This window comes from Mya arenaria, chromosome 1, assembly GCF_026914265.1.
Source record: "Mya arenaria isolate MELC-2E11 chromosome 1, ASM2691426v1".
NCBI lineage: Eukaryota > Metazoa > Mollusca > Bivalvia > Myida > Myidae > Mya > Mya arenaria.
This window is the reverse complement of record NC_069122.1, coordinates 7,100,774-7,113,679: the sequence shown is the minus strand read 5'-3', so window position 1 is coordinate 7,113,679 and position 12,906 is coordinate 7,100,774. Positions and strand designations below refer to the sequence as shown.

At 33.6% G+C, this 12,906-nt stretch overlaps 1 protein-coding gene across 2 annotated transcripts in view; it reads left to right on the top strand.

Moving 5' to 3' along the window:
• The window catches only part of LOC128244897 (ligand-gated ion channel 4-like), a 109,398-nt gene that overhangs the window by 7,529 nt on the left and 88,963 nt on the right, over positions 1–12,906 (top strand). The window contains exon 1 of one of the 2 annotated variants that reach the window (XM_052963290.1): positions 12,273–12,400. The exons of the other annotated variant lie outside the window; for it this stretch is intronic. The gene's annotated coding sequence lies outside the window, so the exon portion shown is untranslated. Of the gene's footprint in view, positions 1–12,272; positions 12,401–12,906 lie in introns of those variants that run through there. 2 annotated transcript variants of the gene reach the window in all.

The window sequence follows — 12,906 nt, the reverse complement described above, 5'->3', positions numbered from 1 at the left end:
CAAATAATAAACTCATTTCATTGTCCTGAGCATTAGGTTTAAAGCTACAATTACTACAAAATTAAATCAAGTAAGTTTTATATCTGGTTACAATTCATACATACTACTTAAGTAATATTCTCGATGACATTTTATTACCCAGCTTGTATGTCTACAGGTTATGTTCTATTTTTATATCTCTATGTTATATGCGTTTACTAACACATTAATTGTGTATGTCATCTGCAAGAGTGCAAATCCTTCTTCGCCTTTGATATCTGCAACACTATATCTATAATATGCGTTTAAATCTGCGCCCGTAACCAGACTGCTGTAAATGTGCCTTTTCGACTAGTGCTTCGAGTTCTTTTTTCAATCCTAGTTTGACTATTGTTATCAATTTTAAAATAAAGCGAACTTTGCTGATTATATCCTTGTACAACATTGCTTGCCATTTCTTGGTGAAAAATATAGGGAACCAATAGCGAGAAATGTCTATAATACTTCCGACCATCGTGAATTAAAACTCTGCTAGCAATCACGCGATCTCCGTCGGATTGTTTCAATCGAACACATCCATGATATTTGATAAACCCAACGCTCATATTTTTTTTGTTGTATTTTATACCTGTTCTTATAATACTGATAGTGCATATTATCTTAGCTCTTACTTGAAGATAAAAAAAATATCAATTTACCTTCTGTTTGGTTTTCTGATTTTCCTAAAGCTATAGAATGGACACGTCTAAAGAAAAGGGTAAACCAATCAGGTCTCTCTTACAGATCACATAACCCTACATGGGGAAAGGGGGGTGGGGTAGCTAAATGTATATAATGGAGAAGTCTAAAAAAGAGGTCAACCAATCAGGTCTCGCTTACAGTTAACATGATCCTACATGTTCCCATATGAAATTTTCGTCGGCCCGGAACTACGTTGACTAATTACATGTAAATTGAATCCAATGAATAATTAAGAAAATCGAATGTATGCAATTTAAGTTAAATATGTTGTGCTGCTCTAACGAGGTCATCCTAACAGACATATTGATATAAATATATATTGCTTAAAGGTAGATCTAGGGTTCTTCAATACATGTTTCGTGGAATGCATACGTGTGACAATACGAAACATCAAGTCTGTTACACGCTTCACGTTTTATATAATTCAATATAGCGTATTATAGTCAGGTGTGGCTATACAGAAAAGACTTTTACTTTCCAACGGGAAACGAGGCTCTCCCCGAACACTTAAACAAGATCCTGACTCCTTCCTCCGTCACTCAGAGGGCCTCCTGACCCCTCCACAAACTTCCTTAGTCACTCCGAGGGCCTCCCCATACCCTCCTCATACCTCCGGAGTCACTCCGAGGGCCTCAAAATACCCTCCTCAAACCTCCGGAGTCACTCCGATGACCGTCTTACCCTTCCTTGGGCCTCGTTTCCCGTTGGAAAGTAATTAGTAAAGACGGCGGACTTATAAAGATATAGAAGGGTTCAACAGAGCGCATCTTTTCTGTATAGCCACACCTGACTATAATACGCTATATTGAATTATATAAAACGTGAAGCGTGTAACAGACTTGATGTTTCGTATTGTCACACGTATGCATTCCACGAAACATGTATTGAAGAACCCTAGATCTACCTTTAAGCAATATATATTTATATCAATATGTCTGTTAGGATGACCTCGTTAGAGCAGCACAACATATTTAACTTAAATTGCATACATTCGATTTTCTTAATTATTCATTGGATTCAATTTACATGTAATTAGTCAACGTAGTTCCGGGCCGACGAAAATTTCATATGGGAACATGTAGGATCATGTTAACTGTAAGCGAGACCTGATTGGTTGACCTCTTTTTTAGACTTCTCCATTATATACATTTAGCTACCCCACCCCCCTTTCCCCATGTAGGGTTATGTGATCTGTAAGAGAGACCTGATTGGTTTACCCTTTTCTTTAGACGTGTCCATTCTATAGCTTTAGGAAAATCAGAAAACCAAACAGAAGGTAAATTGATATTTTTTTTTATCTTCAAGTAAGAGCTAAGATAATATGCACTATCAGTATTATAAGAACAGGTATAAAATACAACAAAAAAAATATGAGCGTTGGGTTTATCAAATATCATGGATGTGTTCGATTGAAACAATCCGACGGAGATCGCGTGATTGCTAGCAGAGTTTTAATTCACGATGGTCGGAAGTATTATAGACATTTCTCGCTATTGGTTCCCTATATTTTTCACCAAGAAATGGCAAGCAATGTTGTACAAGGATATAATCAGCAAAGTTCGCTTTATTTTAAAATTGATAACAATAGTCAAACTAGGATTGAAAAAAAAACTCGAAGCACTAGTCGAAAAGGCACATTTACAGCAGTCTGGTTACGGGCGCAGATTTAAACGCATATTATAGATATAGTGTTGCAGATATCAAAGGCGAAGAAGGATTTGCACTCTTGCAGATGACATACACAATTAATGTGTTAGTAAACGCATATAACATAGAGATATAAAAATAGAACAAAACCTGTAGACATACAAGCTGGGTAATAAAATGTCATCGAGAATATTACTTAAGTAGTATGTATGAATTGTAACCAGATATAAAACTTACTTGATTTAATTTTGTAGTAATTGTAGCTTTAAACCTAATGCTCAGTACAATGAAATGAGTTTATTATTTGGACAGTTGAGATGTTTAATTTTTAGCACACCTTTTTACAAACTAAGAGGTATGACTGAATACAATATTAACATAATATTTTAATGCATTCATTATTATTTTTAACTGATCTGGCGGCGTCTTTGATACCCAGCATCAACATTTGTCTTGTTTATATATGGAAGAACAACTCCGTTTCGTATTATTAGACATTTTATTTTACATCATTAAAGACATTTATTTTACTTAAAAACAAGTACGCGTTGCAAAACTATCAGATACAGTTGTGTTATGGAATTAAATGGCGTCTGTATTCTGCATTGTGTGAGGATTGAAAACAAATAATTTCCCAAAGCACTCTAGTCCGAACGAATTAAAGTATCTTTGAATGATTTTCACTGTTTTGTTTCTTCCTCTTGCTCTGCATCCAACTGAGGAACGTCGTAACTGTCCAATAACTTATCGAACAGAAATCTCCGCTTAAGGATGGCGTACTTTACGGCTTCCTGTTCGTCGTAGTCCTCTGTTTCTTTAAGTTGATTAACTGTTTTCTTTATGGTCTTATAGATGGTATCTCGCTTGATAGAGTCAAACCACATCAGCTTTGCCCCAAAACTATTCATCAGGGCCTTTCTGTAAGTACCTCGCATATCCTCAAAGACATCCTTCTTGGCTTCGCTTTCACTAAGGTCGGTATTATCCTGCATAAGTTCACGCACTTCGTCCTCATACTGCGATTGACACTCTTGAAAAGCCTCATCGACAACCTCTTGCCAAGGATCAATACCCGAAGAGTTCTCCGAGGTTACAGACATGTCGTCGTCGCTGTTATCAGACTCGTTTTCATCAACAGATCCAAAAATATCCTCTTGGTCAGTAACGTCAGACATAGCGTCTTCATCCGAATCTTCGTTTGAATGCGCAGACCTTTTATGTCGCAACATATTATCGCGTCTTCCGAAACTTTTCAAACAAATATCACACTGGTGCATCGCAACAAAATCCTTAAGCGCTAATGAGGAGGAGTGAGTGAAACCTTCAGCTTTATACCTGCCCGATGGTAACGATGTTTTCGGACTTTTCTGAAGTTTGTCTCGGCGTTTTCTGTCCAGATGGTGCCACCTTTCTAGGTTTCTTGTTGCCCTTATTACCGATAACACCCGCACTGAGCACTTTGCCTTTTCGTTTTTTGCTGGCTTCTTTCATTCTTTGTAATTCCAAGTCAATCCAAGTCCCTTTAGGTTTCGACTGACGGTCAAGCATGCTTTTGGCGATAGCTGTCATCTGTTCAGCCGGGAGAACCATCCGTATATACATTTTGGAGAGAGGCTCATGTCTGTTTCGAGAGGCACTACTTTTTCTCCTCATCTTATATTTTCGTGTATCCAATAGATCCATTTTTTCCCACTAATGTACGACTTGACTACTTGTCATCCAAACATTCACTGAGGTTGAAAACTTCATGACAATTGATTTTATAGTAGCATCATTAACCGCGCGGGTTTGTACCAAGTTTTTTCTTCAAATGCAGCAAAAATGTTTTCCGATCCTGAAACGTTTGCTCGCAGCATATACATGTGTAGGAATAATACGCGCAGGTATGCCATACTCGTAAATGGTGCAACAGATTTCTCCAGGAAAAGAAAAAAGTACCTTCATTTGTCGCACGAATATAGACGAATTTCATTCTCGTTTCGTTCCATTATAAACGCAGATCTGTCAACGGTATGGCGCCGGACTTTGATTCGACACAAGTATATTTGTTAAAGGCATGCGCACATAGCAACCCTCACGTTTCTCAAATGCTGGGAAAACACTACTAGACACTCATTTAAGCCTCCTCAGCACTCCTCCCAGCCTCCTGTGTCCTCGTCAATCCCTCCTGTCTCCTGTTGTATTTGAGGTACATATTGATAGGGTGGAAGTAAAGTCATCCAGCCTTTGGAGGACTACTGTTGGCTCAAGCCTCGACATCTGCAAAAAACCCACAAGCATGTGTAAATGTGCACCTTAATAATATACTTTTTTCTCATATGCATAATGTTTAAAATGACAGCATTTTTTATTATCATATTGTGATGTATGTTATTTCTATTGTTATACATGTAGACAATTAATGTGCTACAAAAATGAAAATTCAAGTTTAAATTTAAAAAATATTGTTATTGTTTTTAAACAAAGTATTGAAAAACCAAAACTCAAAAGAACAGTTTAAGATAGTTTGAATAAAACTTGGAACATGCATTATAATAATGGAAAATATATTATTTTTTGTACATACTGGAGACAGTCTGCATACTTTGTTGTTCTTCTTCAAACTGCAATAAAATCAAATTTTCATTTATTTCATCTTTGGTGGATATTTTTTTTTCACTCATATATTCTGCTTCATGTATTCTGCTTCATATAATAACCTCATATACTACCTCATATATTTTTCATGTCATATGTTACCTCATATGTTTCACTTCTATATTTTGCTTCATGTATTCTTCCTAATATAATAACCTCGTATACTACCTCATATATTTTTGCATGCCATATAATGTTAGCTCATATACTATGTCCATATAGTTTTTTTGCATGTCAACATGTCTTTTCCTCATAGCATTGTCATATTCATTTTACATTCTTTACTATTAAATTTATTCTACAATCATTGTGTCAATTTACTACCAATAACAGTATTATTTGGTATAAAAGGGTATTTTTAAGTTGAAAGTTTAGTATCATGTTAATGTTTGTTCACTGTTAATTAGTTTTGATAAGTTGTTGCATTTTTTAAAAAATGTTCTATTTTCTAATTAGTGTAATCCTTACTTAATAAAAATTAACAAAAAAAACACCTCTCTTTTATTACTTTTAGTTCTTTGTGAACGTCTGTCATTTGTGAACTGACACATTGTAACTGAAATAAAAACGACACACAGATAGAGTGTTAATGGTAGAAGCGGGTGTCTCCCAAATATCTCATCGTCACGCTAAAGTAAAAAAAAAACATTTTTTAAAAAGTGGTTGGTATGTCAAACAAGTTGTTATTTAATTAAAATTAAGAAAATAAGTCAATGTATGCATGTATTTAACTGGATTGTGGCATAATATGTATCCAATGTCACTCTTACAGCGAAATGGAAATGACTTTGTAATTGTTTAATAATTCAGTAAACCAAATTATAATCACAAAGTCCGTTAAATAACAGTGAAAACTACTTACTTGCTCAGCGACATTCAGTTGTTGCTGAGCACTACTCAGTTGCTGTTTTAAAACAGCTATGTCGGATTTTAGTGCTTGGAGATTATTCTCCAAAACGACGTTCTGAAAAAGTTACAATAAAAGCTAACAACTTAATAATGAATGAAATAAATAGACACTAGTTCAATAAACTAGCATTTAATATATGGGTGGACTCTAAAACAAGGTTGTACATCAAGATGGACTTCATGTAACATAGAAAGTAAAATATAATAAGCTTTTTAAAGGGTGTTCATATAATGTTTCAACAGCATATTTCAACTCTCTCGTATTATAGTGAAACAATAACATACCTTTTGAATTAAAATGGAATTATCCACTTGCGTTCTCAATAACTGTGAAATCACAACATTGAACTCCGTGTTGCGAGACATCTTTCTCCACTGGAGTTTTTTTAAAGAAGTGATTGTTAAACAGAATGCTAACTCATAAATGCAAAACATACCATAACCATAACAAAATTATTTTTTAATTAAAAAAATTATTGCAACAGTGACTTTTCAAAAAATGTGGGTTGTTAAAATAAATCAATTTCGTCTCTATTGAAAATAAACAAACTTATGGTAATGTAATGTTTAAATTATACTACGTTATACAATTTTATTTGATGATATAATAACGCTTTTTTCACAAACTGTGATGTTATTAACCTATATATCTTATTTGTTAGAATAGGACGTCTTATCGACACCACCATCCAATTATTTGAATGTCAGTGTCACTATTTTATAATTTCATTTCATAATAAAAGTCATTATTAAAAATGTGAGAACGTTCTTTTTCACAGTAGGTGGGATAGACTTTTAAAACTGTGTCATTGTGACTGATGTTTAACACACATTTAACCCTTCTCCAAGGCGGTAGTCTGAAAAAAAGTTACAATAAAGAAATAGGCACTGATTCAATCTACAAGCATTTAAAGTATGGATGTACTCTAAAACAAGGTTGTAACTGAAAATGGAATTCATATAACATAGAAAGTAAAATTAAAGTTTTTAAAGACTGTTCATGTTAAATAAAATCATATTTTAAATCTCCCGTATAATAGTGAAACAATACCATACCTTTTGAAGTAACATGGTTACTTCCACTTGAGTTTTTAATAATTGCGAAATCAACACTTGATAGTCTTGTGACACTTGATAGTCTTGTGACATGTTTTAGATAAATGCAAAACATATCGTAACCCAAAATAAATTATTTTTAATTAAAAAATGGGTTACCACAGTGACATTCAAAAACGGGGTTTTAAATAAATCATTTTTCGTCTGTATTGAAGATAAACAAATTTATGGTAATGTAATGTTTAAATACAACATTATACAACTCATTTAAAGATATAATAACGTCTTTTTTCATAAACAGCGATGTAATTAACCTATAAATCTTATTTGTATGAAAAGAGTGCCAAATATTTTAAATGCCAGTGTCACTTTTTCATAATTTTATTTCATAATAAAATCATTATTTACACCGTGGGAACGTTTTTTTTTTTCACAGCAGGTGAAATAAACTTTTAAAACTGTGTCATGTTAATTGATGATATATCGTGTTTACATTTGTACTCTTAAGAAAAAACTATGACTTAATTCATATATGAAAATCGAGAGGCAACTTTTGTACTTACGCTTATCCTCGCGAGTACGAGTTGTTTCCCAAAGCTTATCCTCGTGGGTACGAGTTGTTTCCCATACACAATGTGTTCTTTGAAAAAACGTAACATTGCTCCTCTTATAGACTTTGGAGCAAAAGGTTACCCTAGGGTAACTTTGCTCCTCTTACTAATACAATTCCAATAGGGTAACTTTGCTCCTCTTACTAATGCAAAACCAATAGGGAAACTTTGCTCCTCTTACTTATGCAAAACCAATAGGGTAACTTTGCTCCTCTTACTTATGCAAAACCAATAGGGTAACTTTTTGCTCCTCTTACTTATGCAAAACCAATAGGGTAACTTTTTGCTCCTCTTACTTATGCAAAACCAATAGGGTAACTTTTTGCTCCTCTTACTTATGCAAAACCAATAGGGTAACTTTTTGCTCCTCTTACTTATGCAAAACCAATAGGGTAACTTTTTGCTCCTCTTACTTTTATACTACTCTGAATTATGAAATGATGTATATGTATTTAAGTTTGATAATGAATAAAGTTTAGCGATTTAGCAGTTGGTTTAATCAATGTTCATTTCATCATAATCTTACAAGATTTCATATGAACATATTTTGTCAAAAATCCAAGTAAATTAAAAATTCATATATTACACAAAAGTAAAATAATGGCCATGCACAAAACAAATTATATTGACATAATTAAGAAGAAAGCTGAGGAATATTCAATGTATCGTTTCTGTCAAACCATAAAATTGCTTCTATATGGTAATTGGTAGGTTGTATGTATGATTTCAAAGTAATCTTGTCTAATATATGTTGGTAATGAATATATTTTAGTGAAACGTTATGAAAAAAAAATTAAATATGAGTAGAAAGAACGTTATAAAATAAAGTTAGAAGAGGAAAGATCGAAATTGCCTAGTTGGGGTAAGAAGATAGACTTGTTATGTTTAGAAACGTTTGGTTTGACGAATGTAATGCTGCACGTGTCAAAAAGGTGTCTCGTTACGTTCGAATGAATGTCGCATTCTTTATACCGAAGATAAGCTGTTGAAAAACAAGTTCTTAAGTGTAATTTGTCGAAGAAATACCTTCTCTTTATGTGATAGAGTGGGAAAGTTATAAAGTAATGCAAGGTGTCCTCAATATCCCCGCATTGACAATTAGGGCTGTTGACTATTTTTGTTTGAGAATTGGTGTTCGGTGAGGTAACTGCAGTGCATGCGGAGCATTGGGTAATGAACGGTCAGTTTTTGTTCTCCATCGTTGTAGAATTCAGAAACTGAATTCAAGGACTCGTTTATTTTTAACTTGAAAACGGCAAGGATACGGAAGAAAACACTTAAAATGCAGGTTTATAAAGAGAAGCTTTCATTGGAAATAAAAGGTGCCTTATATTTAAATTACGATCTGCCATTATATCATCCATGTTTTTAATATTATCCTAAAAAATCCTATAACTTGTACAATTTTTGCATCACTAGTAGAACCTGGCTGAATGTTAGATATAAATATCAAACCACCAGCTGAAGATATTCTATTTAATTGCTTGAATGTATTCACATGTTCGTGATTTGGCCGTGTTGTCTTTTAAGCTGCTGGTCTCCAATCCGTTTGTACAGTTCAATTAATAATTGACCGTGTTCTTGGATATCTCGAAAATGTCTAAAAAGTAATTTTGTAAGTGTAAACTTCGACTTTTTCTTTCAAAGATTTTTTAAGCCTTCTAACGGTGATGCAGCAAAGTTGTCAATGATATTATACTACTATATGACTACTACATACACAAACAAAGGTATGGCAACTGTCTGTTTCCAATTCCAATTCTAATGTTGACTACACAGAGTACCATTTTTTATGAATAGTGATTTTGATAATCTCTTTCTCCCTCGATTTCTGCCCCAACGTAGTTTATTGGTATAACTACCATCGCAGAGCTTTATATTTTGAGCTGCAGGCAAACACAATCAAAAAGCTATTGTAAAATTGCAACTGTTGGAAAACCAGTATATTTGCATTTCTGTGTCCCAAAGTCTGTTTTCTTATTAATACTCTCTGTTAAAAATCTGAATAATTCTCACACAGAATGAAACACTGAAACACAGATAGGTTAAAGTTAGTTCAAAGCTTTTTTTTTCAAGAGTAATATCTTCACTGATGTTACTATCACTGTGCGAATATGATTATTTAATATTTTAGACTCCTGTTGAGATGTTCTTACTGCAGGGCGTCTACAACTTAAAGTGGCAATAAGTGTTGATGTGTTGGTGGGGTAGATAACATAGATTAGATCAATGGCTCCCTCGGGAAAGTGCTGAAAATAGATAAATGAATTCGTGTATGACGTAATATATATGTGGCAGTGTCTTAGACATATCTGATATGATTTGAACAAAATCGACGAGTCATGCATTGCAGAAAGTCAAAAATATAGGCATCATTCCGATTAAAAAAAATGTTCATTTTATCCATGTTTCAGTCAGTTTACTTATTAATAAACCTATAAACAAACCTTCTATCATACAAAATGGTGTTTTCTAATTTTGTCTACCGATAGATCCTGATGTTGCCCGACAATTCCTAATCCACTGTGATTATATAGACAAGGGGTTGAACTCAAATTTTGCAATCCTCCAAAAAATGAAGTAAACAATGTATTACAGTTAATTTAATGTTTTTGTTATAAATAAAGTGACTAATGTCAGTATATAAATGACCTTTAAAAGACCGAAATCAACAGAGTATTAAATTATCCATAAAAATCCATATATCATCGCATTTGGACACACGTTCGCAAAAATCCAGTATATGAAATTACCTCAGTAAATATCACGATGCGTGTAATGTTGTACGATTACATGTATCCAGTTCGATGAAGTATCATAAATTTGAACACCAACCACTTTGTTCGTTGTAATTGAATGATTTACACCACTATAATTGGCGAAAAACAATCATCGAGTTTATTTTTGTCTTTCCTCGGCCATTTTGATTTCCAACACTCCAAATGTATCCAGCGATTTCATTGGCTGATGACTGGCTCCGTCACGGCAGTGGTTTTTACAATAGCCAATAAATTAATTCGTAACAAAGTTTAACGCACGCGCAGAAAATGGCGAGTTTGACAGATTAACTATGCTGAGGGAATTTTCGGTGTTTTGTGCTCTTCTTCGGATGCATCGGTAAAAAATGAATTATAGCGTTTAATATTCGTCATTTCGTAGAAAAAGGTACATTTACCTACGTTGTTTCCGTTTGCGAACCTGTGTCAGGATTGCAAAATTTGAGTTCAACCCCTTGTCTATATAATATTTATAAGCATTTGTTTTTCGAGGGAAACCCCTGTGCTGTGAACTACGATCGAGGTTCGTTGCTGGTTTCAGAATTGGCTTAAAATAAACGTCTTCCAAATGCAACCTGCCTTTTTATCGACTGTCACTTTTTTCAGGTCCTCAACTGCTGCGTTTTGTAACCATCTTGATTACTGATTACACTAAACACTGATTGATTTTCATGAACACAGCCTTATAACAAATGTGGCGGTATCGATTGATTTTGTTTGTATCGTTGTCACGTAACGTCAATAGTGAAAAGATCCAAATACGGGCTTCCGGGCTTAAACTTAAGTTATCACATTAATTTGTAATGAATAAAAATGCTCCGTTCTTAAGTTTTGACATATGATATATAGACAAAACGGGACTTGGTTTAAGCAGCCTTGAAGATATCATTACAGACTAGTTACCAGCTATCAGATATTATTATCAGTCGACAGACAGAGTATTCATTATCAAGGTGGTTACAGGTATATTGGCGGAGAGTTGTAATTCTAGCATAATAAGACAACCATGACTACTACGCCTGTAATTCACTTGGAATAAATGAATATTTGCCTTTCTGTTGAACTTAAGTCTTGCGAATATTTGTTGAACCTTGATGTATTCTGTGCTTCCAATGAGGTCACTTTAATCAAATGCCTAGTTGACAGCATAGAAGTGACGCTCAAGTTAAAGTAAATAATCTATTCTTTTGCAAAATATATTTAGGTTTTAAAGACCGATCAGCTAAATTTCCGAATGTGTTTCATGGGGATGTCGTTTTACATCAGACTAATCGATCAATTATCATTCGATAAAAATGTTCGTTTAATTCCCTCCATTAATCCAACGCGATGCTTTCTAGTTCTACCATGACTAGCACAATTTTGACAATATTTAATAAGGCATACTACTTAAATCGTCGCTAGAGGTGTTCTTTCTCAGCAATTACTATAACTGCCAAGAAATAAAGTTAATTCAGACGATGCGGATATAATCAGTGTCTGGATGCAGCTTGGCAATGTAATTGTTTATCATTCTAATATAAGCACAGTTCAAGCTTTTCTTTATAGCAATATTGGTTACAGAGACAGCTGAACTCATTTCAAGTTTGATATATATCATGATATTAGCAATACTGTTATTCGCCATTAATTTTTTAATAAAATACTATTCAGTATTTTTTGAAATCAAAAACAACATGGTTTTAAATGTAAGAAAATATATTGCTGCAAGAAACCATATCTACCCACAATTTCCCGTTTAGTCGACAGATACGTATTTAACTCAATGTACCTAATTTATTTCAGCTTTGGGCCGTTCCAATATATAATAATTTCCTCAGACGTGAAGCCAATACAGCACATAAATTAAGCAAGGAAAGTGCGTTTGGCTCATATCCCTTTAACCATCGCCTTATTTTCCATAACGTTGGCAATGCGACGAGCGAGTTCATCTTTAATATATAGCAGTACTGTGTGTGCGCGTACAGTTTACTTGGAATTTATTTGTGAAACGATTTAATTTGCCTCGTTGGATACACAATCTTAATTAAGACAAAACATTAGGTAAGTGTATATTATACTGTTGGTTATTATTTTAACGTGAATGTTTTATTCATTGTAGTCAATTTATCATAACAAGACAAAACAGAAGAGAACATAATTTAATTTTGTCTTAAGCATTTATATCCCATCGTCACATTACACACAATATAAACTTCACACACACTACAATACAATTAATACATATATAGTTGTAGTATAATGCATTTGAAGGGTTTTTTCACAATACATACCTGTTTGGGTTTTTGTTCCACATAGGGCAATACAATACATAAACAATGGTATTTTATTACCTAGTAATAGGCAGTCTCGCATTGGTCCAGGCAACCATCGACAAAGCAAAATGTTTATCATATTCATTAATATTTTTTTCGTAATCCTAATCTAAATATAGAATGGCATTATATTAATATATTTAATGTTTTTGTCGTTGTGGCTCTAAGTTTTCTCAAAATAGTTTGATTCGTTTACGATTAAAACGCATTTTAAATTATTTAAAATGAATTTCA